Source organism: Armigeres subalbatus, chromosome 2, assembly GCF_024139115.2.
Source record: "Armigeres subalbatus isolate Guangzhou_Male chromosome 2, GZ_Asu_2, whole genome shotgun sequence".
NCBI lineage: Eukaryota > Metazoa > Arthropoda > Insecta > Diptera > Culicidae > Armigeres > Armigeres subalbatus.
This window is the reverse complement of record NC_085140.1, coordinates 460,491,250-460,505,040: the sequence shown is the minus strand read 5'-3', so window position 1 is coordinate 460,505,040 and position 13,791 is coordinate 460,491,250. Positions and strand designations below refer to the sequence as shown.

Below are 13,791 nucleotides of genomic sequence, written 5' to 3'. Positions count from 1 at the left end.
TTTTGCGAGGCGCAACACTTTCTTATATCTTTTCCCGTTATAATACATATAACAGTGACAAACGTTTCTAGCATTGAAGTACACCGGCAAATGTGATTGCCTCCGTGTGACGTGCATTGAATAAAATATTACCTTTCTTCGCCTATAAGAGACCGCTTGTTGCGCAGCGCGACGACGGTTGGCAATAATTCCTCCGCTTTACGCTCTTAAAATCGAGCACAAAAGAACAACACTGTTTACTACGAAGTAAACAACGTGCATCGCTCTTCAGGCGAAAGACGCAAGTCAAATTCAACGAACGGTAAACGAACCACAAAAACAAGACGCGCGCTCACAAACCATCACATCACATCAACATCAATCTAATGAAAGGAGAAAAAGCGGGCGCGAACAGAGCTGCTGCTGTTGTCGCATTATATCAGGTTCCAACGGTCGATTTTCTCGGAGGGCATACGCTTACGATAACAAAAGCCATGATCACCTTGGGCTACCCAGTAATATGTGTTGTAAATTATTAGTTCGAATACTGTTGTAAAAAGTTCACTGGAGATGTGTTACAAATAGAAACAAGTTGATTCGTCGACATTTCCATGTGGTACTGAAAACACGTCACGCAACTTCAATGGGAACGAAATCCGTGTCCTTCATGATAAGTTGTTAAATTTAAATTTATTTCGGTAAACAAATACTCCTATAATATTGAAGAATTCAACACGTATGTCCCCAACCTCTTTTTCAAATATCAAGATTATGCTAGTGTGTCAATTTCTGACGAATGTTGAAGAAGTTTTTCGGAAGAAGTGACTTCTTGTTGATCGGCTTCAAAGCTCATCCTGCCACATGATGAACTTCATGAATGCAGAGGCGACTCGTCCATATGTTCTACCTGTTCATGGAACAGGTAACCATTTTTAGTTCAGAAGTAGGAAACTTAATGTCCTTACAATTAATTTCTTTGCAATTATTCATTAGGGCAAATATTTACTCAGTGAAATTTTTAAACAAAGTTTCACGTAATTTTTCCAATGATGGTTTAATATCTAACGAAACAAAATATTGCGTAGACAGATCAACTCAGACAAGATCAGCTAAATATGTGTTTCTCCGACGAATAACAGCATACCACATCACCTAGAAAGCTTTTGCTAGTCGTACGATTCATAAAGAACAAGTCTGCGCCATGACGAAAGTTTTGAAATAATTTCCTCCTTGGTATGCTCACTCGTTCTCCGCGCGCGTAGAACCAGCGTGAGCGTTGCCAGCTTTCTTCGTTTCCTCACATCATCCTCTTTCGCATGCAACGCAGGCACGTTTAGGATGAATGTTGTGCGTGCTATGTGCGCAGGAGTCCAACCCGTTCGACGCGCTGCGAGAACAATCTACGACGCGATGTATCTTCGGTTAGACTCGGTCGGAGTGTCGTGCTGTGCTTTGCCGAAAGGCGCACCGCGACCGCATTACGCTTTCGTTCATACTTCGATGATTGGGAACGGTTTGTTTTTTTTTCTCCTGATGATTATTCAGCATCAAGAATAATATTAAATTAATGTTTGAGTTTTTAAAAAGAGACATCAAAATTTGATTATTATAAAATATAATAAAATTGAATTATTTAATAATGCTTTTGTATCCAAATAATCAAAATTAATCAACATAGAAAAAAAGGCATATGTCGAAAAAGTTCAGGGTGAATTTTGGGTAGAACCGGTTTCGAGAGCTTTATTATGAGCTTCAACTAGAATATGAATTAACAGGTAAGTACAAAGATTTGTTGAAGTATTTATCACTTACAATTCGGTGGACCACTATTCACTAGTTCACCCTAAGGTACTGTTCTGGTTTTCGCGCTGTGGATCTAGGGTAATTATGTAAGTATTTTGATATCATCACTTTTATATATATTCTTCTTACTGTTTCTTTTCAGGATTCTCTTTACTTTCAGATGGATAGACGAACTCGAAATGCGGAATTCACGGACCCTATACTACATAGTAATTACGGAATTACAAGCAAGAATTCAATGGACACGAGTTTAACTAACCTCAATATTGTAGTGATACTTGAACACCGATGATTTGTCGAAACCTCACTTTATCGCTAAATATATAGCTCACTTCAGAGAAACAAACTAGAAATTATCTTATAATAACTGAAGATTATTTATTTCGCACGGAACGCACGATAATGATTCCTCACTCTATTACGACTGTCGCTAAGGTAATGTACGACCGGAAGTATTACATGACACATTGCCATGACATCTGGAGTATGTTGACGCGACGCCTTGACAGCTATCAGGCAGCGCTTCAGGGATGTCGGTGGATAGGGTTGCCTGCTTGCCATCTATTGCGCCAACAGCATAGTTTTCACTAAATTTGAAAAACTAAATAGGGTAATTCGCCAAATGTTGAACGGCTAATTTCTTCGCCTATTGTTGAACGCACGTGCATTTCTTATGGGCGTTCAACAATAGGCAAGAATTTTAGCCGTTCAACATTTAACAATTTCCTAACGCTAAAACATTTCAGTGGTCTCAATCTGGGGTCGCATCAAATGATGATACTAATAATGGTTAGTTACATTTCCTTCATAACAACAAAATATGTGAGAGTTTTTAAATACTAGGGGCGATGGGTCCTGCGCACCCCAATGGTGGAAAGAGCCGATTTGAAAGATCTCTATTCTGAGCAATATCCAGTTATCGTCAACAGTTACCAAGTTAGATTTCGGACGACTTTAGAACAAAAGAGATTAATTGAGTAGGGAGATTAAGAAGCTGTTTATTGTTTTATAAATCCTTTCGGTTTAAATTGTTTTTTTTTAATGTTTGGTTACGTTGTACAAGAAAAGGTTACAATATTAGATCAAATACACAACTCTGATTCGAAACCTCAGCTTGATGTATATTTTTTTAGCAGGCCGGTAGAACAGGTGTACCAAAAGTTCACGAGACGCCCCTGCATGAATGTACAAAATAAGTGTACATTGATGATCATTTCGACGATTTAGAGATCACTCTCTGTGTATTCCCACGACCCAGAACATGGTTCCCCTGAGAAAGTGGCCACTTTTCAGCTCAGCTCTGAATTATCACATTCAGCAAAGCCTCCAGTAGCTTTGCGAGCAAAGGCGATGGATTGCCAATTCGAAGATGGTGAGTTCGATTCTCAGTCCAGTCTAAGATGTTTTCGGGTGGGAAACATTCTCGACATCCTGGGCATAGTACATCCATTATATTTGCCACACAAGATACGTGCTCATGCAATGGCGTGCATAGGAAAGCTTTCAATCAATAACTGAGGAAATGCTAGTACACCCAATATTTTTTTTACACGGTTGGTATTCTTTAATTTCCCGGTTAACCTGATTTTTCACATCTTTTCAAATACCACTTGAATTTTCTTTGATTTTTTGTGAATTTTTTCATGGGGTTAACTCATAGTTTCATCAACGTTAACGGTCGTAATCAACTAAAACCCACCCGTGTAAAAAAAGAATCAGGTGTAGAATACTATGTTGGAAAGCATGATCCGTGTTGTCCGGAGCAAAACCGAATGTAATGGAATATTCTAGGTTCCCTGCTAAACATCACTTTTGCTGGTCACTATTCCGACATACGCACTATATGTCCAGCCCACTGAAGTCTGTCGTATTTTATAAGTCTGACAATGTCTGAAGTATTGAACGCAGCAGTGTTGGTAAAAATTTAATTTCTCAAATCTCATCCACGTTTTAAATCAAGCGCGATGCAAACCCCACCCGACTCATGGCCCAGCAGAGAATCGTCCATGATTCGACTCACGATTTGCATCATTGCATGATTTTTGCGTGTTCCTCGTTAAATAACCGAAGCCATGTTCTAACTAACATTACATGCCACAGTTCGTTCCATTTTACTGAGTTGTACGCTTGCTTGAAGTCCACTAACAGATGATGAGTACCCAAGTTGTATTCCCGGAATGTATCGAGCATTTGTCGCAGAGTAAACATCTGTTCCGTTGTTGTCCAATTTTATATTCGCCGACTAAGCGCAGTCTGCTAAAACAAAATTTGAAAGAGTACTTTGTAGGTGGTACAGACACCATTCGATTTTCAATGCTTTTACAACAGTCGCGGATTTAGCGATATTTGCGTTTTTCGCGGACCTACTCTTCCAGTCGCGAAAATCGCGGTTTCTTTAAATTATGTCCCAAAAATCGCGGATTTATATTTAAACTCTATTGAAAATAACAATTTTTGAATTTTCTGAAATTGATTGGTTAATGACATACTAAAGATTATCTTGATGTCAAAGTTCACATTGCTTATTTTCATTTCATTTCTTTTTAATATTTATAACGTCAAATATCTCGTAAATGCTCGTAATCTGAATAGGCTATTAGGGATCCCAACACGTTACATCCTAATCATATTACAATTATCGTATGATTGTTGGTTGTAATCCACACGATATTTGAAAGACCGCCTGTTGACCTGACAAATTGATCATATTGTAACCCTAATTGTCGGGACCCCGAATTGTGTTAGAAGTTAGTCTTTTTTGACAGTGGTTCCCATGAATGTTGTTGCAAAAATTGCGGACTATTATTACCTGTTGGGGAACGATACTGTCTATTTTGCTCTCCAATGTTGCTGGGACTGCCGGAACTTAAATTGAAATAAATTCAAACATTGCAAGCTGTAATTCAATTTAATTTAATATTGAATGTATATTCGTTTGTTGAGAATAGCTGCGTTGTTTCGGTTCGTCGGTTCAAAACTTTTCTGCTGTTTCGTGGTCCAAAATGTATCGTTTCTTTGTTTGATCGTGCTTGGACACATAACAGAAATTGAGACTTCATGGGAAATCATGGTTGGTGGCGATTGCGACGATTCTCTTCCCGGTGGTACTTGTTTGTTCAAAGGGAGTAGAATCGCACAACTTCTGTATTCCCCTCTGTTACAATATCTTCGTGGACATCGCACTATATCGACAAATTTGTTAAGCAGACTCTTTTTTGTGTAGGATTTCAGGACCTCTCTAGAGAATCAGTCAAGAAAAATTGAGTTCTTAAGGAATTTAGTCCTCTGGGTTTCTAAATAGCCAACAAATGTTATGTTATTGCTCTTCAAGATTATCGTTAACCAATTTGTGATTTACGTGTGACTCAACGCCATCTTAACAACCGAAGACATCGCATCGATTTCAGCTTGAGGGTACAGAAATCAATCGAGAGACTTCCCACTTTGATTCCACCATTAGTGCGGAGTCGGAGAAACTGTTGAATACAAACTAATTTAATTGTAGGCCTTAAAAACCTTCAATTAACAGTGCAATATCCGTCAATAACTTTGGCTAAAACGAAACTCAATTATGTTTGATAATTGCGTACCATGGACATTTCAGGACTTTTCAGACTACGAGTCTTTTTCTTCAAGCTTGTTTATTTGGTAGACTCAGGCGTGTATAACACTTCATGGAGCCATGGTTCTTTGTGATATATACAATCAATGACTACGGGTCTTATCATTTAAAATAATGCATAACGCATCTTGATATAAAACGTTATTCAATTTACTCCCAGTGAAATTTAAATCTGTGAACTTTGGCATTAAAACACTTTATAGAGTGATGAAGCCTGTATTTTGACTGACAACATTCATTGTACGGCATAAATTTATTATTTTTTTCTTCTACCCAATGTATCGATAGATCAAAAATAAATTAAATGGAATTTTGCATTGGAATTTTTTTCTAAGATTATTTTTGTATGTCATGCTCAGCATGTCCTGGATTTTGGCAACATTCAATTTTGACAACGAAGCCATTTGATTTAGCATAGCATTAGCATTGTTACGGTGTAATTCGTAGATTGGACACTAGTGTCCCTGATTTTTGTCCCTCAAATGTTTTATTTTATTTTTTAGATTGCTTATAAACCGCGTAAACCTCATAATCCGCGTAAGACTTGAGAAAACTCAAAGTTGCAGCCCAATCGGGTTGTACGCAAAGGTGACGTAGGACTACGTAGCTATACGAAATAAATGGTATTTGCTATAATAATTTGTGCCTCTTTATTAACATTGAGCAAACTACTCGGAGGTCAACTAAATCAAGAAGGCGAATAGTTGCTCCCAGTTGGATGGACTTTGAGTCTCTAGCCATGGAATTAACATCACTCATCGGCCGCATCGCCGCTGAAGCCATTCGACTGGCTGTCAGTGGAGGATATCACAATCCTAGAAGACACCATCCTCAAAAATGTCCGAAATAATGAAACCATGAGACCAAACGCAAATATATTTATTTGCAACGTTTGGTTTTCGACCGCGATGGGAACGTACGTGGCAAAGTGAGGAGAACTTCAAGAATTAATTACACATAGTTCTTTTCAGGACTTAAACTATTTAGGGAGCGTCCACAAATAACGTAACGCTTAGATGAGGGAGGGGGGTTGAGCGAATTGTGACGATCCATACAAAATTTTCAGTTGTTTCATACAAAAAATGTGACATAGGGGGGAGGAAAATTAAAAATGATCAATTTTTGCATTACGTAAATTATAGATCTTCCCATATCCAAGAAGAGGTATTGACGTCTTCATCGATTTGGCTGTCATCGGGAAATTTTCTGGCAAGATTTTTTGGTTTTGTTTCTGTTAGTCATTGAAATTGAAATAAGTTTTTTTTCGAGCCATCATTTTATACAAATGTTGGTCCTGAGAAGAACCAATTTTCTTTTCCCAATGCGCCTTTCCAACTAACTGACACCACCATTTGTAATAAATTTTCAGCATCGGCAGTGGCGGTGCGGGATCGCAACAGTGCTATTTTTATAGTCAACCTTTTCTTCATATGAAATGCTGGTTCGTTGAGGTTGAATGATCTGCAGAAACACACCGATCACCACCACCAATGCGATGGATTTCCGTTAAAAATGTTACCAGCGCCTCCGTGATGCTGTGTCCGCTCCGCTGTGATCGCTTTAATGCATCCGCTCTGCGTGAAATCTTGTTCAAACTGAGGATTAGATCCAAGCCCGCAAGTGATAGATTTTTGATGTCTGTGCTAGTGATGCATGTACGTGATTGGTTAGTTTACCTATTTCTAAACTTTTTATCAATTATCGATAATAAATAGGGGGAATGACGGCTTTGGCAGGTTTTGTTCTATTATTGTCAGGGGTTTTTTTTAATGACTGATTATGCTCAAATTTGGCCTAAAAATTCTTTGCATATCAAAGTATATTGTGGCCAAACGTTTAGATTTCAAAACCAAAAATCCCCTTCTCGCCACCACTGTTGTAGTTGTGATACTTGAATGAGGTACCTGCAATTTGGTCCACTGCACAGAATTCCCGTTATCTCGTTCCTCGCCCTCTTGAAGCGCTACAACCTCCACCTTCACCTTTTGAACCTCTGAGTCTCGAGCAAGGAGGATAACAACACTTTAGGACACTGGCTCAGGGATCGTCAAGCCCTTGCTCATATTACCTGCTACCCCCAAAATCCGACCGGGGACAAGAAAGCGAGGTGCGCAGCGAGCAAAGTGGATCGATCAGATGGAAGACGATTTGCGAATCCTCCGCAGACTGCGGGGCTGGCGACGTGCAGCCATAGACCGAGTTGAATGAAGACGACTTTTATTTACTGTACAGGCTACTCCGGCCTTAGCCTGAGAAATAAATAAATAATTAAATTATTTATGGTGGCTGAAGTGGAGTGCCAGCTCTTTGCTTGTATGATCCGGTCTCCTCTAATAAAGAAAGGATCTCCGGACGTTTATTCGGCGTAAGAGGTGGCTTTGCGCCATATGGCCGCCAGCATAAGATGGCAGAATGTCAGGATGTCTATTTCGGGACAGGCTGGCTCTGCTGGTGTGGATGAGAACAACTTTGATGTATTGGTTGAAGGTTGGTGATAAAGTATCGATAATGTTGGGATGGACCAGACCCGCGGGCCGCACTGTAATTTTACTTTGATCATGTCGTACGGAGTGATTTTAACACCAATATTCGTTTTAATATACCAAGTACTAACTTGTAAGGTAAAAGCTCATTTTTATTGTGTGACAAGCGAATCAAGGAAAAAACGCCCAAAATGCTGAGCACCACTGGACTAGGGGCCATTTTAGGACCTATACTAATGCTCGATCGTCAATTTTCCGAAATAAGGTTGATAACGTTCAAAAGAAATTCCCTTTTTAAATTTAGTTAACTGAATTGAAAAAGTAAAAAAATAAAATGGAATATCTTCAACAGTATCCACCTGAAAGAAACAAAACAAAAATTTTAAGGCTCCCACGCAAAATTAATGGAACCTGTCACTTTATTTTCTGAAAAATGGTCTGCTCGATTATCCAGCAAGTAAAAGTGACATTTCGTTCCATACAGATCAGTTGTCAAAACTTCGCTTGGTAATAGTGAACAAAATTCCGTGACCTTTCTAGAATTTGAAAACAGTTTGCTTCATTTATGATATCAGACTTTGCTCGGGTAGGCCGTGTTTTCCAACACTTCTAACAGGGTAACACCTCGGGGTTTTGACCTTGAACCTCTCAAAGCCGGTTGGCATGAGGAAAGGGTAAAATAACACACGATCAAGTATTCGTTCCAATTATTGATTACAATAGTAAATGACAAATGAGTATAATAAGGGGGGTCCCGTAGCGTAGTTGGCTACACGTTCGCCTCATAAGCGAATGGTCATGGGTTCGATTCCCAGCCCCTCCACCAAACCTTCGTTAGTCGCCAGAAGCGCAACCCGTACGGTGGCAGACTGACAAAACTGTTCTTCTCGGAGGCACTCCTCCAACGTATTTCGATTAATGGCAACCGAACAAAGCAACGATCACTGGATTCACCACATGGACAAATGAACACAATGGACACACGATGATATGGACTGGCAACGACAATAATGACGAATTATGGACATCTAAAAATAGATTCTGTAGAGCAGAGTACCACAGTAGATCACGGCACAGTAGCGGTTAAGAACACAGAGTGCCTACCAAATAAATATACGAATAAAAAACCCAGATTAATCCACCTAGCGGTGATGGTGCCTTTCTCGACCTTCGTAAAATGTGTGTGCTTGAAAAAAGATGAGCTAGTGGCTAGGAGTAAAAAAGACAAATTTCTTTGTCCGTTCTATGAAAATCAGATTATTTATGGCAAAGATATTGTAGATCCAGTTGAAAACCGAAAATCATATTTTGTCCCATTTCCGGATGTCGCAACTGCATCGCGAGTGGTGCCCGACTATGGCACAGTTGCGCACTACTCGCGATGCAGTTGCAACATCCGGAAATGCGAGAAAATGCGATTTCGCGGGACCTCGGTTCGGTTTTCAGCTTGATCTACAATATGCTAATAAGAATTTCGACATTTTTGGTTCCTTTTCCAATCTTTTTGACGTACATAACCCTGTTTTATTTCACCCAGTCATATATTTTAAGGATATCACTTGTGGATGTTAGTTGAACTGAAGCTCCGACTACACAAAAAGAAAACGAAAATGTCATTCCCATCACGCGAGCGGAGGGCAATATTTGTTATGATATAAATCTCATGACCGTCTTTCTGCCAAACTCCCGTAAGAAGTGGGAGACAGAGACATCATCTCAGTTCGTCGAGCTGAATCGATTGGTATATAACTCTCCAGGCCTTCTGTAAAAGTTTGGGTTTTGGAGCGAACATACAGCCTTTTCGTATAAAAAGGCTAAAATGGTGTTTCGGCCATAACTTCCGATCCCATAGTCCGATCTAGCCAATTTTCAATAGGAAACAATGGGACAGGATTCTGCGTCGAATGCAACTTGTTGCGTGTGAATCGATTAAGGTTAGGTGTCCGAAAAATAGGTGACATTTTTTGTGATTTTTATGAAAAAAGGTATTTTGGTCATAACTTCCGATCCCATAGTCCGACCTGTCCAATTTTCAATAGGAAACAATGAGAAAGGATTCTGCGTCGAATGCAATTTGTTGCGAGCAAATCGGTTGAGAATAAGTGCCTGAAAAATGAGTGACATTTCAGACGCAATATTTTCGTATGAATTTGTATTTTGGCCATAACTTTCGATCCCATAGTCCGATATGGCCAATTTTCAATAGGAAACAACGGGACAGGATTCTACGTCGAATGCAACATGTTTTGAGCAAATCGGTTGAGGATAAGTGCCCGAAAAATGAGTGACATTTTTTACGCGATTTTTTCGTAGGATTTTGTATTTTGGCCATAACTTTCGATCCCATAGTTCGATCTGGCCAATTTAAAAAAGGAGACAGTGGGACAGGATTTTGCGTCGAATGCAACTTGAGGCGAGCAAATCGGTTGAGGATAAGTGCCCGAAAAATGAGTGACATTTTTTACACGATTTTTTCGTATGATTTTGTGTTTTGGCCATAACTTTTGATCCCATAGTCCGATCTGGCCAATTTCAAATAGGAAATAATAAGACAGGATTCTGCGTCGAATGCAACTTGATGCGAGCAAATCGGTTTAGGATAAGTGCCCGAAAAATGAGTGACATTTTTTACGCGATTTTTTTGTATGATTTTGTATTTTGGCCATAACTTTCGATCCCATAGTTCGATCTGGCCAATTTCAAATAGGAATCAATGGGACAAGATTCTGCGTCGAATGCAACTTGTTGCGAGCAAATCGGTTGAGGATAAGTGTCCGAAAAATGAGTGACATTTTTTACGCGATTTTTTCGTATGAATTTGTATTTTGGCTATAACTCTCGATCCCATAGTCCGATCTGGCCAATTTCAAATAGGAAACAATGGGACAGGATTCTGCGTCGAATGCAACTTGTTGCGAGCAAATCGATTGAGGATAAGTGCCCGAAAAATGAGTGACATTTTGTTGAGTAGTTTTGCGCACACACACACACACACACACACACACACACACAGACATCACCTCAATTCGTCGAACTGAGTCGATTGGTATATAACACTATGGGTCTCCGGGCCTTCTATAAAAAGTTTGTTTTTGGAGCGATCATATAGCCTTTACCGTATACTTAGTATACGAGAAAGGCAAAAAATGAGTATAATGACAATAAACATGATTCATATTCATGAAACCACTGAAAACCAAATCAACCCATAGTCGTTCTATGAAGCATTATCACACAGTTTACTAAAGCAGTCCACTTGTTCATCCATCATGGCGGAAAGTAGACGAGCCCAACACCCGATAGTGATATCAGCGAGCACCTGCTCCGTCTTTAATTTCATAGTCGATGTATGAGCCATCGCATGCATTTGGGATGATTTAGATATGTTATGGCATAATACGTATATGCGACACTTGTGATAATCATGTTTCGGGGCCCTCTTTACTCTAGCGGCAAGACGCGCTGCTACCAAGCAAGACGATGCTGAGGGTGGCTGGGTTCGATTCCCAGTGCCGGTCTAGGAAATTTTCGGTTTGGAAGTTGTCTCGATTTCCCTAGGCATAAAAGTATTATCGTTTTAGCCTCATGATATACGAATGCAAAAATGGTAATTTGGCTGAGAAACCTCGCAGTTAATAACTATGGAAGTGCTAAATGAACACTAAGCTGCGAGGCGGCCATGTCCATTAGACTGGCCCAGGAAACAAAAAGTTGTCAAACTCCACAAGCACCCCCCAGGATTGTGTCTTTTGGTGAGAAAATCAATCTCTCAAAATTTCAGCTCAATCTTGTTGCATACACTGGCGCATTTGATTTGAAGTTTGTTTGGGGATTTCAGCCAAAATATATGGAAAACCCTGATTTATCCTGAAAAGTTCATTTAACCATCGAACAATGTTCTGTGAAATTGTTCTGTAACATGCCAACTGCCCTTTTCGCAATTCTGAGCTCAATCGAGCAATCAGAACAAATTTCCAGATCGAATGAGTGACGGAGGTGTATTTTTCCATATACATATATACGAGGGAATTCCCCATGTATTTTTATGATTGTGGTTTATATGGAAAGTATTCACTCGGTTGTATATATGATAAATATACTGTTTTGAATTGAAATTCCTGTTAAAGGAACATTTATTTACCACATACACTCTTTAGAATCCCGGTCTTTGTTGATTCCCGGTCTGGACTAGCAAATTTTCGTGTTGGAAATTTTCTCGAGTTCCCTGGTCACAAAAGTATCATTGTGTTAGCCTCATGATATACGAATGCAAAAATGGTAACTTAGCTTGGAAACCCCGCAGTTATATTTTTTATTGAAAAATATCGACCTTAACTAAAATTTAGTTTATTTTCAAGGACATTTGGAAAATAGGTGGTGCAGTGGCCTCCCTTGTAAAGTAAAAAAAATAGAATTACGTCGGCTTTACTGTCATTTTAAAGAGCATGGTAGAATTACTGTTATTAATTTTTAATTGGGCACATTCCTTTCGTAGCAACAACAGCGTTTCATTCGCACTGTGAATTCCAGATGAACACACAGCCAGCGACTAAAAATGGTTTGTTATCTAACAACGGTTTTCTGAAACCTCAACATTGGTATACGTTTTTTTTTATGTTTTACCCAATAGAGAGTACATTGTCACCGTGCCACAACCTCGAATAACGCTGCATAACGACGAAATGACATCGCCGCTACACAGCAGACGGAGCAATATTATTGATGTTTACAGCTGGCCTTGAACGATGGTCGACCGCAATCAAAGTTCATCGCTGCAGCAGGCAAGGCATCGGTGCCTACCCTCTAGTAGTAGCGAATGTAGCAGCAGCAGCAGCGGCTCGAATTCGAGAACACAACGCAGTGCCTCTATTCGCAGAGCGTTGGCGACGGTTTTCTACTCCGTTGCTTCGCATTTTTGAGGCCACATCAAGTTTGATCAATAGACCAAATACCTTCGCGAGCGTCGAAATTCAGTACACATAAGACTATTAGCACGCGACATGCGAAACCCAGTACCAAACCAACTCATCCGTGACATTCGACGATGCGATCGGTTTTGTTGAGGTTCAATTTTGCCAGTAACGGGTGACGATTCAGTAGCCAATCGGCAATGGAACTAAATCACTGTGATTTGCTGCTATACTAGGGAAAAGGAATTCAAAATCAACAAACCAGTGCAACGGCTGACTTTGAGTTATCAAACATCTCTTCATTTGTGAGGCCTCGAAAAACGGAGCATGGCGTGTGGCTGAAGTGAAATTCAAGGTTTCTTCATGATCCAATTAGCACCCGACTGTTTCAGACGCTTGTTGCACAATCTTATCTCTTGCATCGGTTGGCTTTGATGTGTGTGTTTAGATTAAGTATGTTGTTTGTGCTCGCGTGTAATCAGTCTAGTGCAAGAATTTTGCCTGGATAATGGATCTTTACAGTCAAACGGGTTGAAAATGTGCTGATTGCAAGGTAGGACTGAGAAATCGAAAAAGCGACTGTCGTGCATGCGAGAACGAAGTATCGTTTAAAATTATTTGATAAATTGAAGATAGTACATACGGCATTTCAAAAACGATTCAATATTTCATAACTAATTTGGTTTAATCTAGAAGATAAAAATTGGTTATTTGGAAAGACTTCTTCAAATATCATAGTTGGTACAGATAAAATCAAAACCATTATTTTCTATCAAGAATCATGTTTCCTTTGTAACAGGAGCGTTTGAAAAAGTTAGCATTTTGGGCTTGTTAAATTCAATGGTAAGAACCTGTCGCAAAGGAGCGCGAGGCTGGTAGGTCAATGAGCTTACGTTGAAATGAGCGCCAGTAATATTATGGTGATTGGCTGTCATAGTAAACAGTGATCTCTCTCATCTAGTAGAGTCCGATCGATTAAGATGCTGAGCAGCTA

The 13,791-nt window shown here is 39.6% G+C and overlaps 1 protein-coding gene across 4 annotated transcripts in view; it reads left to right on the top strand.

Annotated features, from left to right (window-relative positions):
* LOC134213865 (E3 ubiquitin-protein ligase Ufd4) overlaps positions 1-13,791 on the top strand; it is a 105,447-nt gene that overhangs the window by 33,503 nt on the left and 58,153 nt on the right. The window lies entirely within an intron of this gene.